Source organism: Balaenoptera physalus, assembly GCF_965194825.1.
Source record: "Balaenoptera physalus genome assembly, chromosome: 5".
Taxonomy (NCBI): domain Eukaryota; kingdom Metazoa; phylum Chordata; class Mammalia; order Artiodactyla; family Balaenopteridae; genus Balaenoptera; species Balaenoptera physalus.
The window spans coordinates 58,250,963-58,274,397 of NC_138884.1; positions in this window are offsets into that span (position 1 = coordinate 58,250,963).

Sequence of the window (23,435 nt, forward strand, 5' to 3'; positions counted from 1 at the left end):
GGTCATAGGAACATACATATCGATAATTACCTTAAACGTGAATGGATTAAATGCCCCAACCAAAAGACATAGACTGGCTGAATGGATACAAAAACAGGACCCATATATATGCTGTCTACAAGAGACCCACTTTAGACCTAGGGACACATACAGACTGAAAGTGAGGGGATGGAAAAAGATATTCCATGCAAATGGAAATCAAAAGAAAGCTGGAGTAGCTATACTCATATCAGATAAAATAGACTTTAAAATAAAGAATGTTACAAGAGACAAGGAAGGACACTACATAATGATCCAGGGATCAATCCAAGAAGAAGATATAACAATTATAAATATATATGCACCCAACATAGGAGCACCTCAATACATAAGGCAACTGCTAACAGCTATAAAAGAGGAAATCGACAGTAACACAGTAATAGTGGGGGACTTTAACACCTCACTTACACCAATGGACATATCATCCAAAATGAAAATAAATAAGGAAACAGAAGCTTTAAATGACACAATAGACCAGATAGATTTAATTGATATATATAGGACATTCCATCCAAAAACAGCAGATTACACGTTCTTCTCAAGTGCTCACGGAACATTCTCCAGGATAGATCACATCTTGGGTCACAAATCAAGCCTCAGTAAATTTAAGAAAATTGAAATCATATCAAGCATCTTTTCTGACCACAACGCTATGAGATTAGAAATGAATTACAGGGAAAAAAACGTAAAAAAGACAAACACATGGAGGCTAAACAATACGTTACTAAATAACCAAGAGATCACTGAAGAAATCAAAGAGGAAATCAAAAAATACCTAGAGACAAATGACAATGAAAACACGACGACCCAAAACCTATGGGATGCAGCAAAAGCAGTTCTAAGAGGGAAGTTTATAGCTATACAAGCCTAACTCAAGAAACAAGAAAAATCTCAAATAAACAATCTAACCTTACACCTAAAGAAACTAGAGAAAGAAGAACAAACAAAACCCAAAGTTAGCAGAAGGAAAGAAATCATAAAGATCAGAGCAGAAATAAATGAAATAGAAACAAAGAAAACAATAGCAAAGATCAATAAAACTAAAAGTTGGTTCTTTGAGAAGATAAACAAAATTGATAAGCCATTAGCCAGACTCATCAAGAAAAAGAGGGAGAGGACTCAAATCAATAAAATCAGAAATGAAAAAGGAGAAGTTACAACAGACACCGCAGAAATACAAAGCATCCTAAGAGACTACTACAAGCAACTTTATGCCAATAAAATGGACAACCTGGAAGAAATGGACAAATTCTTAGAAAGGTATAACCTTCCAAGACTGAATCAGGAAGAAACAGAAAATATGAACAGACCAATCACAAGTAATGAAATTGAAACTGTGATTAAAAATCTTCCAACAAACAAAAGTCCAGGACCAGATGGCTTCACAGGTGAATTCTATCAAACATTTAGAGAAGAGCTAACACCCATCCTTCTCAAACTCTTCCAAAAAATTGCAGAGGAAGGAACACTCCCAAACTCATTCTATGAGGCCACCATCACCCTGATACCAAAACCAGACAAAGACACTACAAAAAAAAGAAAATTACAGACCAATATCACTGATGAATATAGATGCAAAAATCCTCAACAAAATACTAGCACACAGAATCCAACAACACATTAAAAGGATCATACACCACGATCAAGTGGGATTTATCCCAGGGATGCAAAGATTCTTCAATATACGCAAATCAATCAATGTGATACACCATATTAACAAATTGAAGAAGAAAAACCATATGATCATCTCAATAGATGCAGAAAAAGCTTTTGACAAAATTCAACACCCATTTCTGATAAAAACTCTCCAGAAAGTGGGCATAGAGGGAACCTACCTCAACATAATAAAGGCCATATATGACAAACCCACAGCAAACATCATTCTCAATGGTGAAAAACTGAAAGCATTTCCTCTAAGATCAGGAACGAGACAAGGATGTCCACTCTCACCACTATTATTCAACATAGTTCTGGAAGTCCTAGCCACGGCACTCAGAGAAGAAAAAGAAATAAAAGGAATACAAATTGGAAAAGAAGAAGTAAAACTGTCACTGTTGGCAGATGACATGATACTATACATAGAGAATCCAAAAACTGCCACCAGAAAACTGCTAGAGCTAATTAATGAATATGGTAAAGTTGCAGGATACAAAATTAATGCACAGAAATCTCTTGCATTCCTATACACTAATGATGAAAAATCTGAAAGAGAAATTAAGGAAACACTCCCATTTACCATTGCCACAAAAAGAATAAAATACCTAGGAATAAACCTACCTAGGGAGACAAAAGACCTGTATGCAGAAAACTCTAAGACCGTGATGAAAGAAATTAAAGATGATACCAACAGATGGAGAGATATACCATGTTCTTGGATTGGAAGAATCAACATTGTGAAAATGAGTATACTACCCAAAGCAATCTACAGATTCAATGCAATCCCTATCAAACTACCAAGGGCATTTGTTACGGAGCTAGAACAAATCATCTTAAAATTTGTATGGAGACACAAAAGACCCCGAATAGCCAAAGCAGTCTTGAGGCAAAAAAATGGAGCTGGAGGAATCAGACTCCCTGACTTCAGACTATACTACAAAGCTACAGTAATCAAGACAATATGGTACTGGCACAAAAACAGAAACATAGATCAATGGAACAAGATAGAAAGCCCAGAGATTAACCCACGCACCTATGGTCAACTAATCTATGACAAAGGAGGCAAAGATATACAATGGAGAAAAGACAGTCTGTTCAATAAGTGGTGCTGGGAAAACTGGACAGCTACATGTAAAAGAATGAAATTAGAATACTCCCTAACACCATACACAAAAATAAACTCAAAATGGATTAGAGACCTAAATATAAGACTGGACAGTATAAAACTCTTAGAGGAAAACATAGGAAGAACACTCTTTGATATAAATCACAGCAAGATCTTTTTGGATCCACCTCCTAGAGTAATGGAAATAAAAACAAAAATAAACAAGTGGGACCTAATGAAACTTCAAAGCTTTTGCACAGCAAAGGAAACCATAAACAAGACGAAAAGACAACCCCCAGAATGGGAGAAAATATTTGCAAATGAATCAACGTACAAAGGATTAATCTCCAAAATATATAAACAGCTCATTCAGCTCTATATTAAAGAAACAAACACCCCAATCCAAAAATGGGCAGAAGACCTAAATAGACATTTCTCCAAAGAAGACATACAGACGGCCACGAAGCACATGAAAAGATGCTCAACATCACTAATTATTAGAGAAATGCAAATCAAAACTACAATGAGGTATCACCTCACTCCTGTTAGAATGGGCATCATCAGAAAATCTACAAATAACAAATGCTGGAGAGGGTGTGGAGAAAAGGGAACCCTCTTGCAGTGTTGGTGGGAATGTAAATTGATACAGCCACTATGGAGAACAATATGGAGGTTCCTTAAAAAACTAAAAATAGAATTACCATATGACCCAGCAATCCCACTACTGGGCATATACCCAGAGAAAACCGTAATTCAAAAAGACACATGCACCCGAATGTTCATTGTAGCACTATTTACAATAGCCAGGTCATGGAAGCAACCTAAATGCCTATCAACAGACGAATGGATAAAGAAGGTGTGGTACATATATACAATGGAATATTACTCAGCCATAAAAAGGAACGAAATTGAGTCATTTGTTGAGACGTGGATGGATCTAGAGACTGTCATACAGAGTGAAGTAAGTCAGAAAGAGAAAAACAAATATCGTATATTAATGCATGTATGTGGAACCTAGAAAAATGGTACAGATGAGCCAGTTTGCAGGGCAGAAGTTGAGACACAGATGTAGAGAATGGACATATGGACACCAAGGGGGGAAAACTGCGGTGGGGTGGGGATGGTGGTGTGCTGAATTGGGCAATTGGGATTGACATGTATACACTGATATGTATAAAATTGATGCCTAATAAGAACCTGCAGTATAAAAAAACAAACAAAACAACTAATACTAAACTTTCATTGGGTTATTTGTATGGAAATATGTTAATATAAATGTTTCAGACATTACATGAAATTTCTAAAAATCTTATATTTGTATGTGTATGGAAATATGTATGGAAATATGTTAATATAAATGTTTCAGACATTACATGAAATTTCTAAAAATCTTATATGTTCTGGTATAATGTTATAAGTAACAATCCTAGTTATTACTTTAAAATGTGTATCTCAGAAATAACTAATTTTCTTGTCAACTGCATTATTATGAACTTTCCTCAAAAAAAAAAAAAAAAAAAAAGCTTGTGTTTCCTTATTTATTTTCATTTTGGATGATCTGTCCATTGCTGAAAGTGCGGTGTTAAAGTCCCCTACTATGATTGTGTTACTGTCGATTTCCCCTTTTATGGCTGTTAGTATTTGCCTTATGTATTGAGGGGCTCCTATGTTGGATGCATAAATATTTACAATTGTTATATCTTCTTCTTGGATTGATCCCTTGATCATTATGTAGTGTCCTTCTTTGTCTCTTGTAATAGTCTGTTTTAAAGTCTATTTTGTCTGATATGAGAATTGCTACTCCAGCTTTCTTTTGATTTCCATTTGCATGGAATATCTTTTTCCATCCCCTCACTTTCAGTCTGTATGTGTCCCTAGGTCTGAAGTGGGTCTCTTGTAGACAGCATATATACGGGTCTTGTTTTTGTATCCATTCAGCCAGTCTATGTCTTTTGGTGGGAGCATTTAATCCATTTACATTTAAGGTAATTATTGATATGTATGTTCCTATTACCATTTTCTTAATTGTTTTGGGTTTGTTATTGTAGGTCTTTTCCTTCTCTTGTGTTTCCTGCCTAGAGAAGTTCCTTTAGCATTTGTTGTAAAGCGGGTTTGGTGGTGCTGAATTCTCTTAGCTTTTGCTTGTCTGTAAAGGTTTTAATTTCTCCAGCAAATCTGAATGAGATCCTTGCTGGGTCGAGTAATGTTGGTTGTAAGTTTTTCCCTTTCATCACTTTAAATATGTCCTGCCACTTCCTTCTGGCTTGCAGAGTTTCTGCTGAAAGATCAGCTGTTAACCTTATGGGGATTCCCTTGTATGTTATTTGTTGTTTTTCCCTTGCTGCTTTTAATATTTTTTCTTTGTATTTAATTTTTGATAGTTTGATTAATATGTGTCTTGGCGTGTTTCTCCTTGGATTTATCCTGTATGGGACTCTCTGTGCTTCCTGGACTTGATTAACTATTTCCTTTCCCATATTAGGGAAGTTCTCAACTATAATCTCTTCAAATATTTTCTCAGTCCCTTTCTTTTTCTCTTCTTCTTCTGGGACCCCTATAATTCGAATGTTGGTGCGTTTAATGTTTTCCCAGAGGTCTCTGAGACTGTCCTCAATTCTCTTCATTGTTTTTTCTTTATTCTGCTCTGCAGTAGTTATTTCCACTATTTTATCTTCCAGGCCACTTATCCGTTCTTCTGCCTCAGTTATTCTGCTATTGATCCCTTCTAGAGAATTTTTAATTTCATTTATTGTGTTGTTCATCATTGTTTGTTTGCTCTTTATTTCTTCTAGGTCCTTGTTAAACATCTCTTGTATTTTCTCCATTCTATTTCCACAATTTTAGATCATCTTTACTATCATTATTCTGAATTCTTCTTCAGGTAGACTGCCTATTTCCTCTTCATTTGTTAGGTCTGGTGGGTTTTTACCTTGCTCCTTCATCTGCTGTTTCTTTGTCTTCTCATTTTGCTTAACTTACTGTGTTTGGGTCTCCTTTTCGCAGGCTGCAGGTTCGTAGTTCCCATTGTTTTTGGTGTCTGCCCCCAGTGGCTAAGGTTGGTTCAGTGGGTTGTGTAGGCTTCCTGGTGGAGGCGACTAGTGCCTGTGTTCTGGTGGATGAGTCTGGATCTTGTCTTTCTGGTGGGCAGGTCCACGTCTGGTGGTGGTTTTTGGGGTGTCTGTGACCTTATTATGATTTTAGGCAGCCTCTCTACTAATGGATGGGGTTGTGTTCCTGTCTTGCTAGTTGTTTGGCATAGGGTGTCCAGCACTGTAGCTTGCTGGTCATTGAGTGGAGCTGGGTCTTGGCCTTGAGATGGAGATCGCTGGGAGATTTTCACCGTTTGATATTACGTGGAGCTGGGAAGTCTCTGGTGGACCAATGCCCTGAACTTGGGTCTCCCACCTCAGAGGCACAGGCCTGACACCTGGCTGGAGCAACAAGAGCCTGTCCTCCACATGGCGCAGAATAAAAGGAAGGAAAAAAGAAAGAAAGGAAGAAAAACATAATATAAAATTAAAAAGTTATTAAAATAAAAAACAAAAAATAATTATTAAAAAAGAATTTTAAGTAATTAAAAAGAAAGAAAGAAAGAGGAGAACAACCAAACCAAAACACAAATCCACCAATGATAACAAGCACTGAAAACTATACTAAAACAAAGAAACAACACAAAACCAAAAAACGGACAGACAAAACCCTGGGACAAATGGTAAAAGCAAAACTATGCAGACAAAATCACACACAGAAGCATACGCATACACACTCATAAAAAGAGAAAAAGAGGCTTCCCTGGTGGCGCAGTGGTTGAGAATCTGTCTGTCAATGCAGGGGACACGAGTTCGTGCCCTGATCTGGGAAGATCCCACATGCCGCGGAGCAACTGGGCCCGTGAGCCGCAATTACTGATCCTGCGCGTCTGGAGCCTGTGTTCCGCAACAAGAGAGGCCGCGATAGTGAGAGGCCCACGCACCGCGATGAAGAGTGGCCCCCGCTTGCCACAACTGGAGAAAGCCCTCGCACAGAAACGAAGACCCAACACAGCCATAAATAAATAAAAATAAATAAATAAATTTATAAAAAAGAGAAAAAGAGAAATATATATATATATATATATATATATATATATATATATATATATATAGTTGCTCCCAAAGTCCACCTCCTCAATTTGGGATGATTCGTTGTCTCTTCAGGTATTCCGCAGATGCAGGTACATCAAGTTGTTTGTGGAGATTTAATCCGCTGCTCCTGAGGCTGCTGGGAGGAATTTCCCTTTCTCTTCTTTGTTCGCACAGCTCCTAGGGTTCAGCTTTGGATTTGGACCCGCCTCTGCGTGTAGGTCGCCTGAGGGCATCTGTTCTTCCCTCAGACAGGACAGGGTTAAAGGAGCAGCTGATTTGGGGGCTCTGGCTCACTCAGGCCAGGGGGACGGAGAGGTATGGAGTTCGGGGCGAGCCTGCAGCAGCAGAGGCCGGCATGACGGTGCACCAGCCTGAGGTGTGCCGTGTGTTCTCCCGGGGAAGTTGTCCCTGGATCACAGGACCCTGGCAGTGGCGGGCTGCACAGGCTCCCGGGAGGGCAGGTGTGGGTAGTGACCTGTGCTTGCACACAGGCTTCTTGGTGGCTGCAGCAGCCGTAGCGTCTCATGCCTGTCCCTGGGGTCCGCGCTGATAGCCGCGGCTCCCGCCCATCTCTGGAGCTCCTTTAAGCAGCGCTCTTAATCCCCTCTCCTCTCGCACCAGGAAACAAAGAGGCAAGAAAAAGTCTCTTGCCTCTTCGGCAGCTCCAGACTTTGTCCCGGACTCCCTCCCGGCTAGCCGTGGGGCACTAGCCCCCTTCAGGCTGTGTTCATGCAGCCAACCCCAGTCCTCTCCCTGGGATCCGACCGAAGCCTGAGCCTCAGCTCCCAGCCCCCCGCCCCTGCGGGTGAGCAGACAAGCCTCTCGGGCTGGTGAGTGCTGGTCGGCACCGATCCTCTGTGTGGGAATCTCTCCACTTTGCCCTCCGCACCCCTGTTGCTGTGCTCTCCTCTGTGGCTCCGAAGCTTACCCCCCACCACCCGCAGAAGAACATGTACTTTGGAATCATTATGATATACCATTTCATATCACCAGACTAGAAAAATTTTTTAAGTTGGGTAATAGCAAGTGTCAGGAAGGTATCTAGAAAATGAGATACCTCTACTTCTGATGAAAGAGAAAATAGCTGTAACTACCTTGAAAACCCATCTGGTATTATCTTATACAATTTAACATGTGCACACTCTATGCCCTAGCAATTATACTACTATATAGACACCGCAGATAAATTCCTGTATAGGATATATATGCGAGAATGTTATAGCAACATTGTTTGTAGTAATAAAACTGTGGATATAAATCCAAATGTTCATAAATAGAATGGTAAGTAAATTAGGGTATTTTAATTCAATGGAATATTATACAGCATGGAAATAAATGAAGTACAACTATATACAGCAACATGGATGAATTTCAAAAATAATTTTGTACAAAAGAAGCATGTCACAGAAAAGTGCATGCAGCATGATTCCATTTACTATAAAGTTTTAAAATAGGCAAAGTTAACATTGTACAAAGACCCTTGAACACACAAGTTTGAATTATGTGGGTCCACTTACATGGGGATTTTTTTCAATACATACTATAGTACTACACGATCTGCAGTTGGCTGAATCCACAGATGTGGAACCACAGATATGGAGAGCTGACTGTAAAGTTATACATGGATTTTTGACTTAGGGGGAGAGGTCAGTACCCCAATCCCTACTTTGTTCAAGGGTCAAATGTTATTTAGCAGTAAAGACATATCTGATAAAAACAAAAAACAAAGAAATGATGAAGTTCAGGATGGTGATTATTTCAGGAGGTGAGAAGGAAATGCAATCAGGGAAGAGCACGTAAGGGGCTTCTGGACTAAGGTAAAGTTCTATTTTTTACCTAGATAGTGGGTACATAAGAATTTGTTCTTTAATCTGTACCTACACACTTTTAATTTTTAAACACAAGCTCTATTTTACATTAAAAAGGTAAAACAAACTAGCAAAGAAACAAAAAACTCCAGAATGTTACCAACTGTGAGATGTCTTCATGTATGTCAAACAACTTCACCCAGCAAAAATGAAAGAATAAGAGAACTATCACTGGGGATGTGATGTGCAGCATGGTGACTATAGTTAATAATGCTGTACTGCACATTGGAAAGTTGCTCAGAGAGTAAATCTTAAAAGTTCTCATCACAAGGAAGAAAACTGTAACTATGTGACAGATGTTAACTAGACTTACTGTGGTGATCATTTCACAATATATACAAATACTGAATCATTAGGTTCTAAATCTGAAGCTAATATTATATGTCAATTATACCTCGATAGAGGAAACTGAAAAAATAAATAAATAAAAATCTAACATATAACAAAGGAATATAGTATATGACCATTACTATGAAAACCTTAACTGGATCATAGCAAAACTGAAGTGGCACAATTTCTCCTTCTTGCCCTCTCATTTTCTTTTTCTTCCTGACCCCATGAATCTATACAAAAGGTACCTCTCTTATTCTCAACTGGCTGTGAACTAATTTTCAGGAGGCATTAACGAATAGAGATTTATATTGCTGTCTGTTCAAAAGCAGGGCATTCATTTAACATACATTTCTTTATCCCCATTATATACCAGGTTAAAAGAAATTACTACACTGTGAGTTTATAATTTACTATTAATGACAAAGACAAAGGTAAATAAATTTGAACTGAAAAAACTCCATGGACTGAAAAACTTCCAAATGTACAAAGAAAGCAGAGAAAATCAGGGAAGCCTTTCCTGGGAAAGCGATGGCAATCTGGAATTTGAAAGACGCATATATATCTGATAGGTAAAAGGATAAAAGTGAATTCTAGTAGAGGAAAGAGCATGTACAAAGACGCAGGTGTGAAACAGCATATTCAATCTGGAGGAATGTAAGCTTAAAGTTAGAGGTATGGATATTGTGGGAAATGACGTTGGAGAGACAGACAGGAATTAGATCATGAAAGCCTTTCTATTCTTAGTATGCCATCACCATCATTACTATTTATAAGCTATACACATATTATAAAACATACCCCCAAAAGTGTACAATATTGCTAGACTATGCTGTAGTAACAAAGTTCTCAAAATATTAAAGACCTAACACAATGAAAGTTTATTTCTTGCTCACTCAAAGTTCCATGCAGGTTGGCAGGGCCTCTATGCTAACTCAGGAATATAGTCTCCCTCTATCTCAATCAAGGGTTGCCATGTCAGGAAGAGAAGGACGGAAGTGGCATACTGGCTCTTAAATACTATAGTCTACACTGCCTTGTCCAGAACAAGGTATTGCCTTACTTAATTGCCACGAGGGATATAAACTTGGAAGGGAAAGTGTACTTGTCTCTTCCACAAATAGAAAAAAAATTTTAATGAGATTTTTAAAAATTATAATATAAGCCAGAAAACAAGGCTCATGCAGAAATCTAGTTCAGAAAGAGAAGTCTAGGCAGATATTTTAAAAAATAAAAGTCTCTATTCCTAAGGAAGTTAGATAAGAGGTGAAGAAGAATGTCTTTTCTGAGCAAAAAGCTCTCTATGTTTGATGTACACAAATAAAATTGGATGTAACAGTGAACAAATGGACATATCTACTGTATTACGGTCATGTTGTAAATCTCAGGGGGAGAACCTCTTTTTCTGGGGAAATAAATGGCCCACAGTGATCAATATGTTGCAACCTGATTTAGGAACATTGGCCTCTTACAAAGAAGGGGAAATGGGAAAGAGAAAAATGATTGTAATTTTATCTCTCAATTTTCTTTGTCAGAACATACATAGTTAATTCACTATCCCATATCTAGACGTTGATAACTGACTAACACTGTTCTTCCTCCATTCAGAGCCTGGTTGAGAAGCTCAATAGAGCGGTAAGAATACAATACTTAATAAGTCATTAAGGCTTGTGTGGGCCTCTGTTTTCTCAAATAAAAGAGAAGTAGAAATAGAAGTCTTCCAGAAATGTTGCTAAGAGAAATAACTGTCAAGAGTTAATTTAAATACTATTTCTATGTGATAGGATTATATATGATTTTATTTATTTTTGATTCTATTTTCTAAGTTTTCTATACAGAATACTTTTACTGTTTTTAATTAGAAGAAAAAAATTTAAGCGATTTTCAAAGACACTGAATTTTAAGTGTCAATCTTAAAGGTCTAGGATTTATGTTCTCAGTGACCTTCATAAAACTAATCATCTCTGAAAAAAGATCTGAACTGAAAACAGTCATATAGATACCAGAACTTCTCCATGCTAGGCTAAAACTTAATGCCTTGTGTCAAAAATCACTGAACTATTAGTGAATGTATTTCAGGTCACCAGATAATAATGTGTTTGTCGTCAGTCTCCCTGCTTACCCTCTTGCCTGCTACAGTTTATTCACTATACAACAGTAATTGCAATATTTATAAAACATAAATAAGATTATGTTTCTCCCCTGGTTTTATCCTTCCAATAGAATTCCACCACACTTCACATGAAATCCAAAATCCATCATAGTCTGTAAGGCTCTGCATAAATCTCCCACCTCATTCCTACCACTCTCCACCCCCGCCTTTCTACTCCCTCCATACTGGCCTCCTATTGCTTCTCAAGTACAGCAAACATATTCCCATCACTTCCAAAGCTCGTTTCTTTATTCCTTATCTCTGCTCAAATATCACCTTCTCAGAGGTTTTCCTCACCAATCTATTGAAAATAGCACCATTTCTATCACTCTCTATCTCGTTACCCTCCTTTATAGCCTTTATCACTACATGTAAATACAGTTGACCCTTGAACATTGCAGGAGTTAGGCATGCCGACCTCCCCCCAGGCAGACAAAAATCCAAGTATAATTTTCTAGTTGGCCCTCCAGTTCCGAGGTTCCTCTGTACCCACAGTTCCACATCTCTGGTTTCAACCAACCACAGATCAGTGTAGTACTATAGTATTTACTGAAAAAAAATCTGCTTGTAAGTGGGCTCATGCATTTCAAACCTATGTTGTTCAAGGGTCAACTGTATATATTTAATTATCTGTTTATTCTCTATCCCCACAAAGTTGTATAAGAGCAGGGACTATACCTGTCTAACTTACCACTGTATCCTTGGTATCTACAAGAGTACTGGACGCACAGTCATGCTCAGTAAATACTTGTTGACCAAATGAATAAATGAGTTACTGACATTTGCCACAGCTAGAATCCTTTGGAAATCAGTGTTCCCTCCAAGGACAGGACAACCTTCCAAAGACATCAGATAGTTGTTAAACCTTAGGAGAAAGTAAACTTGGAAATAAGAAGAAGCTTACTAGTTTTGTTGAATCATCAGATAGGCACAGAAGGAATGATGACCTTCTCCCATTAAAATATACAATATGTGTACTGGTAAACTGTTTACTAGATGACGAGAGGTCCCTATTGGGAATGGAATTAAGGTTTTAAGCAGGAGTTTATATAACTTTCAAAAATAAAAGTGCTTTAAAACTAAGTCTAATGCTTTAATAGCAGCAATAACTATTAAGAGGAGGGGAAATCCATGCCCCTCAGGGTTTCACTCTGAGAGATACTTCTTTCAAAATAAAAAAAAAAAACTTGTCTTATTTTCCTTGTGATACAGACAAGCATGTTGTTTACATATTATGCAACATTTTCCCAGGACACTCAAATCTAATTGGAGCCGGAATAACATGGCCATCTCATTTCCTAGGCTCAGATGCAAGAGAGAAACTCCCTCAATTAACTTTAGAATGGGAAAAGAGGAGAAAAAAAGAAGGAGAAACTGAAAAAAGTTTAACATCAATCTGACCTTAAGGAGAGATAAAGAGTCTTTGCAATGCCATCATTCCCAGAACAGAACACTTTTACCTTGGTCTGTGTGATTTTCAGGGCTCAACAATTCCCTAAAATTATAAGCAAATTGTACAAATGTGCACATATCCGTAGCCTTTACCAGATTCTCATAGAACTCTGTAACCTCCAAATGGCTAAAAACCGTGAGTCTGTCCTAATTCATCACAGACCTTGAACAGACCATATCAGTTTGCAGAGCATTCACTTCAGGCCATAGGGACATCAATATACGCACGTCATGTCTGGGTAAAGTTACATACAAATGACACTGGAAATCTTGGGCTAGCTTGGGGATTTATTTAAGAAACCTGAGCTGACTTCAAGAGCTGGGCCCTAAAGGAGATATTAATAGTCATTATTTCCAAGGTATTCCTAGAATTTCAAGACTATCTGAACTATTTTATTAACCATGATACCACCCTTTTTTTTTTCTTTTTTTTACTTCTAGAACCACTGAGGGCACAAACTTGCTCTGTTGTTAGAAATTAAAGACCTGGGACTTCCCTGGTGGCACAGTGGTTAAGAATCTGCCTGCCAATGCAGGCGACACAGGTTCGAGCCCTGGTCTGGGAAGATCCCACAGCCGTGGAGCAACTAAGCCTCTGCGCCACAACTACTGAGCCTGTGCTCTAGAGCCCACGAGCCACAACTACTGAGCCCGCGTGCCACAACTACTGAAGCCCATGCGCCTAGAGTCCATGCTGTGCAACAGGAGAAGCCACCACAATGAGCCCACGCACCACAACGAAGAGTAACCCCCGCTCACTGCAACTAGAGAAAGCCTGTGTGCAGCAACAAAGACCCAATGCAGCCAAAAATAAATAAATAAAAATAAATAAATTTATTAAAAAGAAAAAGAGGAATCTCACTAAGTCTGGAATAAATTATTAAAAAAAAGGAATTAAAGACCTCCTTCAAATTATTATATGAGATGAAACGGAAAGATTCTTGGAGTATTCTCAATTCAATCAAATTCAACTTAGTGAATACTTACTATGCACCTACTACCTTCAAGATCCAATGAGGCAAACAAAGACATGGTACCTCAGCTTAAAATTATTATAATCTAGTGGAAACAAAGCACATATATAAAGAAAATGTCACCAGCAACCAAAGGTAGGAAGCACTAATATTTAGATAACTGGTATTTCAAGTAATGCTGATCAATAAAGAAATCTGTCATGTTGGAAGTGATAAACATCTTAGATATAGTTAGTAGAAACACAATGTATTAAATTCAAAGGAATATATAAATATCACTAAAACCCTACAGAGATACAAATTAACTTTTTTTAAGATAAAATTAAAGAATGCTTATATTCTTGCAATCATGTGAGATGAACAGAGATCAAAGTCACTTTTGACTAAATGGAACAGGGATAAAATTAAGACTAAATCATGAATGTGCCACTCTAAATTGTGTAGGTAATAGGACTTCTCATCTTATTAATGGTGTTTTATTAAGAAAAGCTCACATAGTAATGAAGTCAACCATAAGCAGAGGCAGAACAATGTATGGTCTAGCTAGCTCCACCTTAATAGTGGTACTTGGGAGGCGTTTGAGAAGCTTCTGTACAATGAACAAGGATAGTCCTGTTAAAAGGTAAACTGAGGCACACACATTGATATTTTTCAAAAGTTTACTTGAGCAAACATTAATTCAAATCAGACAGTGCCAAACCAAAGGTGGTTAGAAACACTCCACTGACAGGAGCTAGGGGAAAGGTTTTTATAGAGAAGATGCAGAAACAAAGCAAGGAAATTATTTGATTGGCTATAACTTAAACAGTTGCCTTACTTGGGAAAGCCTAGTTGGTTGATTGTGATCAGTTGTCCTTAAGTTTCATTTTCTCAGATTCAAGTGCATTGACTGTGGTTTTGGTTTGCTTGTGTAGGCTACCAAGGCATTAGAGCCATCTCAATCTAATGGCCTCCTTGTTTAATTACTTAACAATTCATTTTTAAAAATTTGATTATAGTTATAAGAAATTTTATTAAGTATATATGCTAATGAATTTAGGTCTTGCAGAGCAATTATATCTCCTGATGACTAGTCAGTATAAATAAGTGAAATGCATGTGCCTCCACATTGTCTCATCCTTATTGATGCTCATCATTACTCAGAAGGAATACTAACAGAAGTAGGATAAAAGAGTCAACATTATAAAATCTAAAATAAGTGTAAGAGTTACTCAGGAAAAGGAGAGATGACCTAGGACTGTAGTGTGTTCAGGGAAGATGTGATGAAGAAAACAGATTTTTGAAGTAGTTGTCTACTAAAGTAATTGAACTATAAGTGAAATTGTTATTGGGGAGCGTGTAGAAGTTCACCTTGGCCAGGAAGCAAAAATCACAGAATTAGCACTGTAGACAAGACACCATCCATATACACACAAAGACCTCTGTAAATAGCTCAACATACCTCTGGGACTAAGTAAAACAATTATTTAGCTTGGAGGGAAAGAATGGATTGAGATAGAAAATACTAGTAACATTAAAATCCCAAGTCACAGATCATTAGATACTGAAGTATCTCATATGTGTTTTGGAACATAAAAACAAAACCCAATTAAATTGGAATTACACATTTTGGGGGAAACAGAAGTATGAGTAATAACATTATGTATACATCTAGCTAATCACTCAAAATAAAAATTCATAAAGTAACAAATGAATTTTCACAAATTACACATGAGTAACCACAAAGCCTAACTAACGAATACCACAAATACCGAAGAAGAAAAGTAAGATAGAATATATTCACAATGGCAGACACTATAACATGAGTTGAAATGTTAGAGCACAATTTTCAACTGGGAGCACTACCATCATTCCTACCAGGAGAAGTACATTTGAATCTTGGAGTGAGCAGCAAATATAGTTTGAAATATCCAACTTTGTAATTTTTAAAAATTCATTTATTTTATTTATTGATTTTTGGCTACGCTGGGTCTTCGTTGCTGTGCACAGGCTTTCTCTAGTTGTGGCGAGCGGCGGCTACTCTTCATTGCGGTGTGCGGGCTTCTCATAGCAGTGGCTTCTCTTGTTGCAGAGCATGGGTTCTAGGCGTGCAGGCTTCAGTAGTTGTGGCTCGTGGGCTCTAGAGCACAGGCTCAGTAGTTGTGGCGCACAGGCTTAGTTGCTCCACGGCATGTGAGATCTTCCCAGACCAGGGCTTGAACCCGTGTCCCCTGCATTGGCAGGCAGATTCTTAACCACTGCGCCACCAGGGAAGCCCCCAACTTTGTAATTTGAAAACCAAAACAGTAACAATTATTATTTTTATAATAAAAACTACAAAAAAAATAAACTTTATACAATCCTCTTAGCTGATAGGAATTCTCAGAAGATAGAAGAAAAAAGTTTTTAGAGTAAGCCTTAGTATAAACGCTATATGTTAACATTTGCTTGCTATGAACATAATAGGCAATTTTTGTTTCAAGGGAAGTATATATGTTTTATTTTAAAATCAAGTTTGATTTTTGTGGTACTATAGTACAATACAAAAGGGGCTCTTAGTTCCCAAAAGCTAACTTCTGTTGCATCTGCTATTTCCTCTATTTCAAGACTTGCAGATCCTCTTGACTCTGCAAGGTGTAAACCAAGAACATTTTCAAAATTACACCATTTAGATTCTGACTTCAGGTACCAACAACTGGTGGGATCAGAAGGGGATAGTTATTAGGCTGTGGGCACTGACATGTAAAAGAAATGAACAAATATTTACTTATTTCCAGCATAAATTAAGTATATATTGCAAAGAATGAAATCTAACCTTATTTTGAGAAAAGAAATCCAAAATTAATATCTGGAATTCAACTTTGATTCAGGTCTCAAAGATAACTTCCTGAAATTTACTTTGAATAAAATTTACCTTAACATGCATGAGCAGGCTTTGTGTGTCATTCTACTTCTCTTGACCTATGTTTATAGAGATATGTCAGGTCACTGGCTGACTATGAGATAATGAAAGAAATTTCAGTGACCACACATAACAAGGAATACCCACTTTGCAAAAATATTTGGAAGGTAACTAACGGATGGTTCCAGCCATCAACAAGCAAAATCAACAATTCCTGAGGAGTGGGAGAATTAGATTTCTGGAGTCCCTATGTTATAATATTCAGAATGTCTAGTTTTCAACAACAAGCAAATCATAAAGCATACAAAGAAATGGGAAAATACAGTCCATTCACAAAGAAAGAATAAACTGACAGTAAACCATTCCTGAGGAAACCCAGATATTCACTGGACTTACTAGACAAAGATGTTAAATCAACCATCTTAAATATGCTCAAAGAGCTAAAGGAAACCATGCACAAAGAATAAAAGGAAACTGGGAAAAATGATGTGTGAAAAAAATGAGACTATCAATAAAGAGATAGAAACACAAAAAGGAGACAAATATAAATTCTGGATCTGAAAAGTAAAAAACGGAAACGGAAAATTCACTAGAGAGATTTATTCTCAGTTTTGAGCCAGCAGAAGAAAGAATCAACAAATCTGAAAATAGGGCAATTGAAATTACAGAGTCTGAGGAGCAGAAAAAAAAAAAATTAAGAAAAAAGCACAGAGCCTAAGGGACCTATGGGATACCATCAGATAAAGTAATATGCTCGTAACACAAGTCCCAGAAGGAGAAAAGAAAGAGAGAAAGGGATAGAAAGAATATTTACAGAAATAATGACCAAAAACTTCCCAGATCTGATGGAACACATGGATCTACACATCCAAGAAGGTCGGTGAACTTCAAGCAGGATAAACTCAAAGAGATAGATAATAATCAAATAGTCAAGATTCAGAGACAAAAAGAAAACCCTGGAAGCACTGAGAGAGAAGTGACTCGTCATATACAAAGGCTCTTAATAAGAATAACAGTCAACTTCTCATCAGAAACCATAGAGACCAGAAGGCAGTGAGACGACATATTTTAAATGCTGAAAGAAAAAAAACATTCTGTCAATCAAGAATAAAGGAGGGGGCTTCCCTGGTGGCACAGTGGTTGAGAATCTGCCTGCCAATGCAGGGGACACGGGTTCGAGCCCTGGTCTGGGAAGATCCCACATGCCGCAGAGCAACTAGGCCCGTGAGCCACAATTGCTGAGCCTGCGCATTTGGAGCCTGTGCTCCGCAACAAGAGAGGCCGTGACAGTGAGAGGCCCACGCATCGCGATGAAGAGTGGCCCCCGCTCGCCGCAACTAGAGAAAGCCCTCACACAGAAACGAAGACCCAACACAGCCATAAATAAATAAAAATAAATAATAAATAAATAAATAAAAATTAAAAAAAAAAAAGAATAAAGGAGAGGGACTTCCCTGGTGGTGCAGTGGTTAAGAATCCTTCTGCCAATGCAGAGGACACGGGTTCGATCCCTGGTCTGGGACGATCACACATGCCGCGGAGCAGCTAAGCCCGTGCGCCACAACTACTGAGCCTACACTCTAGAGCCTGCACGCCACAACTACTGAGCCCACTCACTGCAACTACTGAGCCCGCATGCCGCAACTACTGAAGCCCACGTGCCTAGAGCCCATGCTCCGCAACAAGAGAAGCCACTGCAATGAGAAGGCTGCTCACCAAAACGAAGAATAGCGCCCTCTCGCTGCAACTAGAGAAAGCCCGCGTGCAGCAACGAAGACCCAATGCAGCCAAAAATAAATAAATTTTAAAAATTAAAAAAGAAAAGGAATGAAGGAGAAATAAAGACATTTCCAGATAAAAGAAGCTAAGGGATTTCATTACCATTAGACTTGACCTACAAGAAATGCTAAAGGGAGTCCTTCAGACTAAAATGAAAGGACACTAGACAATAAATTGAAACAGTATGAAAAAAATAGAGAACACTGGTAAAGGTAACTACATAGTGAAGAAGAAAGAGGAGGAAGAAAGGATGGAGGGAGAAGGAGGTGAAGCTGCCACCACCTAAGCTATATTGCTGGAGAGGCAAGCCACATGGAGGAGTCTTCAGGGGCCACATAATAGCCTGGGCTATACTACTGAAGAAAGAGGTTACGTGGAGAAGGCTTGTGATGCCATTTTGGGCATCCAGTCCAGTAAAGCCTTCAGATGACTCTAGCCCCAGTCACTATCTGATTGTAACAGAGAAAAATCACTATTTAACAAACTTCGGTGGGAGAGTTAGATATTAATTTGCAGATCAAGTAACTTAAGTCCACACTTTATAGCAGGCAATAATTCATAGTTTGAAACAATCAACTATGGACTATCTATATTTTATAGAAATAAACAGACATCAGTATTTTATAAAAATGGAAAACTTCTAAACCATTAAAAGCAAAAAACTAAGATAAAAAGAAAACAATGAGCCTGATATGAAATATATGCAAGAATGTAGGGTCAATGAAACTCTCAGGGGCTTCCCTGGTGGCGCAGTGGTTGAGAATCTGCCTGCCAATGCAGGGGACACGGGTTCGAGCCCTGGTCTGGGAAGATCCCACATGCCGCAGAGCAACTGGGCCCATGAGCCACAATTACTGAGCCTGTGCGTCTGGAGCCTGTGCTCCACAACAGGAGAGGCCACGATGGTAAGAGGCCCACGCACCGCAATGAAGCGTGGCCCCCGCTTGCCGCAACTAGAGGAAGCCCTCACACAGAAACGAAGACCCAACACAGCCATAAATAAATTAAAACTCTCATTCACTGCTGGTAGAAGGATAAATGGTACAACTTCTTAAACTGAATACATACACACTCTATGAACCAGCAATTCTATTCCTAGTGATACAATCAAAATGTCCATCAACTGGATATATACCTTACGGTGAGTCATACAACAGAATACTATAAGAGCAATTGAACAAACCACTCCTGCACACATGACATGGATGAATCCCACAAATATAATATTTAGAGAAAGGAATGAGACACTAAATAGGACATACTGTATAATGCCATTTATATAGTTCAAAATGACAAAACTCACCTATGATACGAGTTACCTTTGGGGAAGAAGTGAAGGGTACTGTCATGCCACTGACACTTGGTTAAAATTCACTGAACCATACTGCTGCACTCTTCTATACATATACATTTTTTTCCCTGTATATAGGTTGTATTATTTAGCTAGAGCTGTGTACCAAATACCACAGACTGAGTGGCTCAAGCAACAGAAATTTACTTTCTCATAATTCTGGAGACCGGAAGCCCAAGATCAAGGAGTCAGCAGGGTTGGTTTCTTCTGAAACCTCTCTCCTTTGCTTGCTGATGGCCATCTCCTCCCTGTGTCTTCACATGGACTTCTCTGTACATCTTTGTGTCCTAATCTCTTCTTATAAGGACACCAGTCACAACGGATTAGGGACCATCCTAATGACCTCATTTTAACTTAACTACCTCTTTAAAAATCCTATCTCTAAGTAAAGTCACATTCTGAGGTACTGGCAGTTAGAACTTCAACATATGAATTTGGGGCGACACGATTCAGACCATATAACGTGTTATACTTCAAAAAATTGTGTAAGAAACATGCAAGAAATGAAGGCAACAAAATAGAAAAAGCAGGTATTTTAACTGAAAATGGATTAAATCTTCCTATTCAAAATCTGTAAAGAAATGACATGTATTTATAAAGTCAACACCCTGACTCCACTTGACAAGTCATCCTGAAAAGGTTGAAGATGGAGATATTAAGCCAACACAAACTAAAATGTCAATAAGTTTAAAAACTGAAATAAGCACTGATCTCAGGCATCCAGTTTCACATATTAAATGAACGAAAGTAAATACAAATGACAAGAGAACTGGGAAACTGGTACATCTACATACTGATGAAGGCATTACAAAATTAGTCCAATCTTTCTGACAAGCGAACTGTTAAAATGTTACAAAAGAGATAAAAATGTTTCTAACCTCTGTCTCTAAACTTCCAAAGAAGGAAAATATCCCAAGAAAGTAAAATCTCTGAAAAAATAAGAGTACTTGTTGTACTACTGAACCAAGGGAAAAAACTACAATGCCCAGCACTGAGAAAAAACTGACTACAAATACCAAGAACCATTTTTAAAATGTATAAACTACACAGATACCAGGAAATGTTTATGTAAAATAAGATAAATTAAATGATATTGTTTAGTGACAAGAGTCAGACTAGATATAGGCGTATATGCGTGTGTATGTGTTTGTGAATGTTCTCATGTCACTCCCTTGGGTAAAATCCTTCAATGTCTCCTCACCACACAGGGATTTACAAGGCCCTTCATCCTCTGGATCCTGCTACATTTCTAGCCTCATTTCTCACCACTCCCCCATTATCACTCTACCCTTCGCCCTTACCAAAGTTCTTGCAGTTTCTGCAGTTTCTAAAACTTAGCACACTTTTTCATGCCTCCTGCTCAGAATGCTTCCCTGCCGCCCACCTTCCCCTAGTAACTAATTCCAACCAAATCTCCTTCCAGACCTAATTCAAACAACTGTGTTTGAGGCCATGAGCCAAAGTTGTGACCTTCCCTGCACCTTCAATCATTGTGTACCATCCTTTATCATACCACTTCTTCGACAGTAATTGCTAATTTACATACTGCTCTCTTTCACTCAACTGTGAGCTCTTTGAGGGCAGAGACTGATTATTGTTCATATTTGTGTCCTAGAACGATCATAATAAAAGCTTGATGAATGAAATAATGATAAACAGTAAATGGAGGGTTTCAAGAACATGGATTTTTTTTTCTTGTAAAATTACTTAAAGTTACTTAGATAAGCAATCTGAATGTAAATCGCTTTAATATGGATATGTTAAACAAAAATATTTTCTTCCTTTTCAGGATAACTTCTTTTCAAGTTAGGCAGCAGCTTCTTAATAACTATGGTTACATTTTATCAGACTATAAGCTGACTTGCCAAAAGTCATAGAGCAAAAATGTGTTACTGCCAGCATTCAGCTGCAGCTGTCCTTTAAATGATGTTCTGACATTCCTTCTCAGGACAGTTTCTTCACATATTTAATCCACTCCATAAACTTTAGATAAAAAATTATAAACCAGGAGGCCAGATATTAAGATCAGTAAAGGAAGAACGTGCTCCTTTCTCTTCATTACCTGAGACACAGACAGGACATGAACCCCATTCCACCCCTCACCCCCCTCCAGCTATGATGTGCATCTAGGCAACTTCCCGTACTGTAATATTTTGGAAGGAAGGAATGACTCCCTGCATGGGGAGAAAAGAGCAAAGAAGAAAAATCAGAATGCTAAGTAGGGGCTTCCGAGGCTTTCAAGAAATAAAGTCTTTTCAAGTCAGCATCCTTTAACACTAGCAATAGCTGCTGAGAGGAGGGGAAGTCCACATGGCAAGAAATTCAAACAGGCCTGGGGGTTTCACTATGAGAGAAACATACTTCCCCTTTCAAAGTAAAAGGGAAGACTCAGATTTTCGAGGCAGCAGGGTCACGCTGTGTATATAATTAAACAGACAGCACTGGCCCCATAACCAAACAGAAGGAAGAGGGAGGCGGGCGAGCGCATGTGAAAACAGAACCCTGCTCTGCCTGGGAGGGTGACATCAGCATTTAGTGCCTCGGGGACAGGAGGCAAATGAGGTTAAAACTCTATCCAACGGGAAACTGGCAATTATCTGTTAGTTTCCACGAGTCTTCTAATCCTTGGCTTCCTTCCCAGGGCTGTGAGAACTGCCCGCAGTGTCCTCTCCCCAGGTTTCTGTTTCCCCTAAATGCCCCATCTAGTCATAAACGCCCCTTCGGTGGGGTTTTCAGTCGTAAACGTGTTTTCTCTCAGCCTTGTCTGGACAATTTCCAATAGGAGGCCTGGGAAACAAGCGAGGAACGCGCCTCATCTGAGGGCGGCGGCCCCAGCCTTCAGGCCCAAGGGCCAAACCTGCTCCACGCCCCGGCCCCGCACGAGGAGCAGCCCGACCACTCGGCCGGGGCCTCCGTCCTGCTGGTAACCGGAGAAAGTTCGCCACCTCCAGCTAAAAAAAAAATAAGACTGGACCTCGAGTGACCCCTAACTGACCCCGGCACCTCCTCCTCTCGTTCGGTAGGCTTCAGTCCCAGTCACCGCGACCCAAGGCCGAAAGACCCTCCTAGACCTGGCCTGGCGGCCTCCGCCCCAATGACTGGGCCCCTCCGAGGCCAACAGTCCCGCCGGCCTCAGCCCAAGCCCCGCGTGGAAGCTGCAAACCGGACCCCGCTCCCGGCGTCCTTCGGGGAAGCGCCACCCCCTCGCGTTCGGAGGTGAGGGTCGAGGGGACACGCAGGACGCAGAGGGGAGAGATCCCGAGGCGCACAGCCACTACCTTTCTTTCTCGACTTGCTTCACGGTGGGAGCAGCGCAGGTAGCGGAAACACCAGCAGGGCCACCAGCGGAGCAAGATGCTCCAGCTGCGACGGCAGCTTCCCCACTGAAGGTTCTGTAAGCTGACTGGCTGGGCATGCGCCGTGTGGTCACACCTGCCGAGCCCAGAAGCGCCTCGCAAGCGCAGTGCGGAGCCAGGGGGGGCGGGGCCTCGGTTCCCTCGCTGGTTCCCTCAATGATGCGCACGTGTTAACAGCGCGCCTACTGAGTGCCAGGCCCTGTGCTCGGCACTGCGCGCCGGCATGGACCCTCACAAGCCTTCCTTGTCCTAGTGGTGGAAGGAGATGTTCACCATAAGATAGCAGATAACGTAACATCACCTTGCATGTCCTTTGAATGAGGAGAGGCGCATAGTGCCATGAAATCACATGGTGGGGGACCTGACCA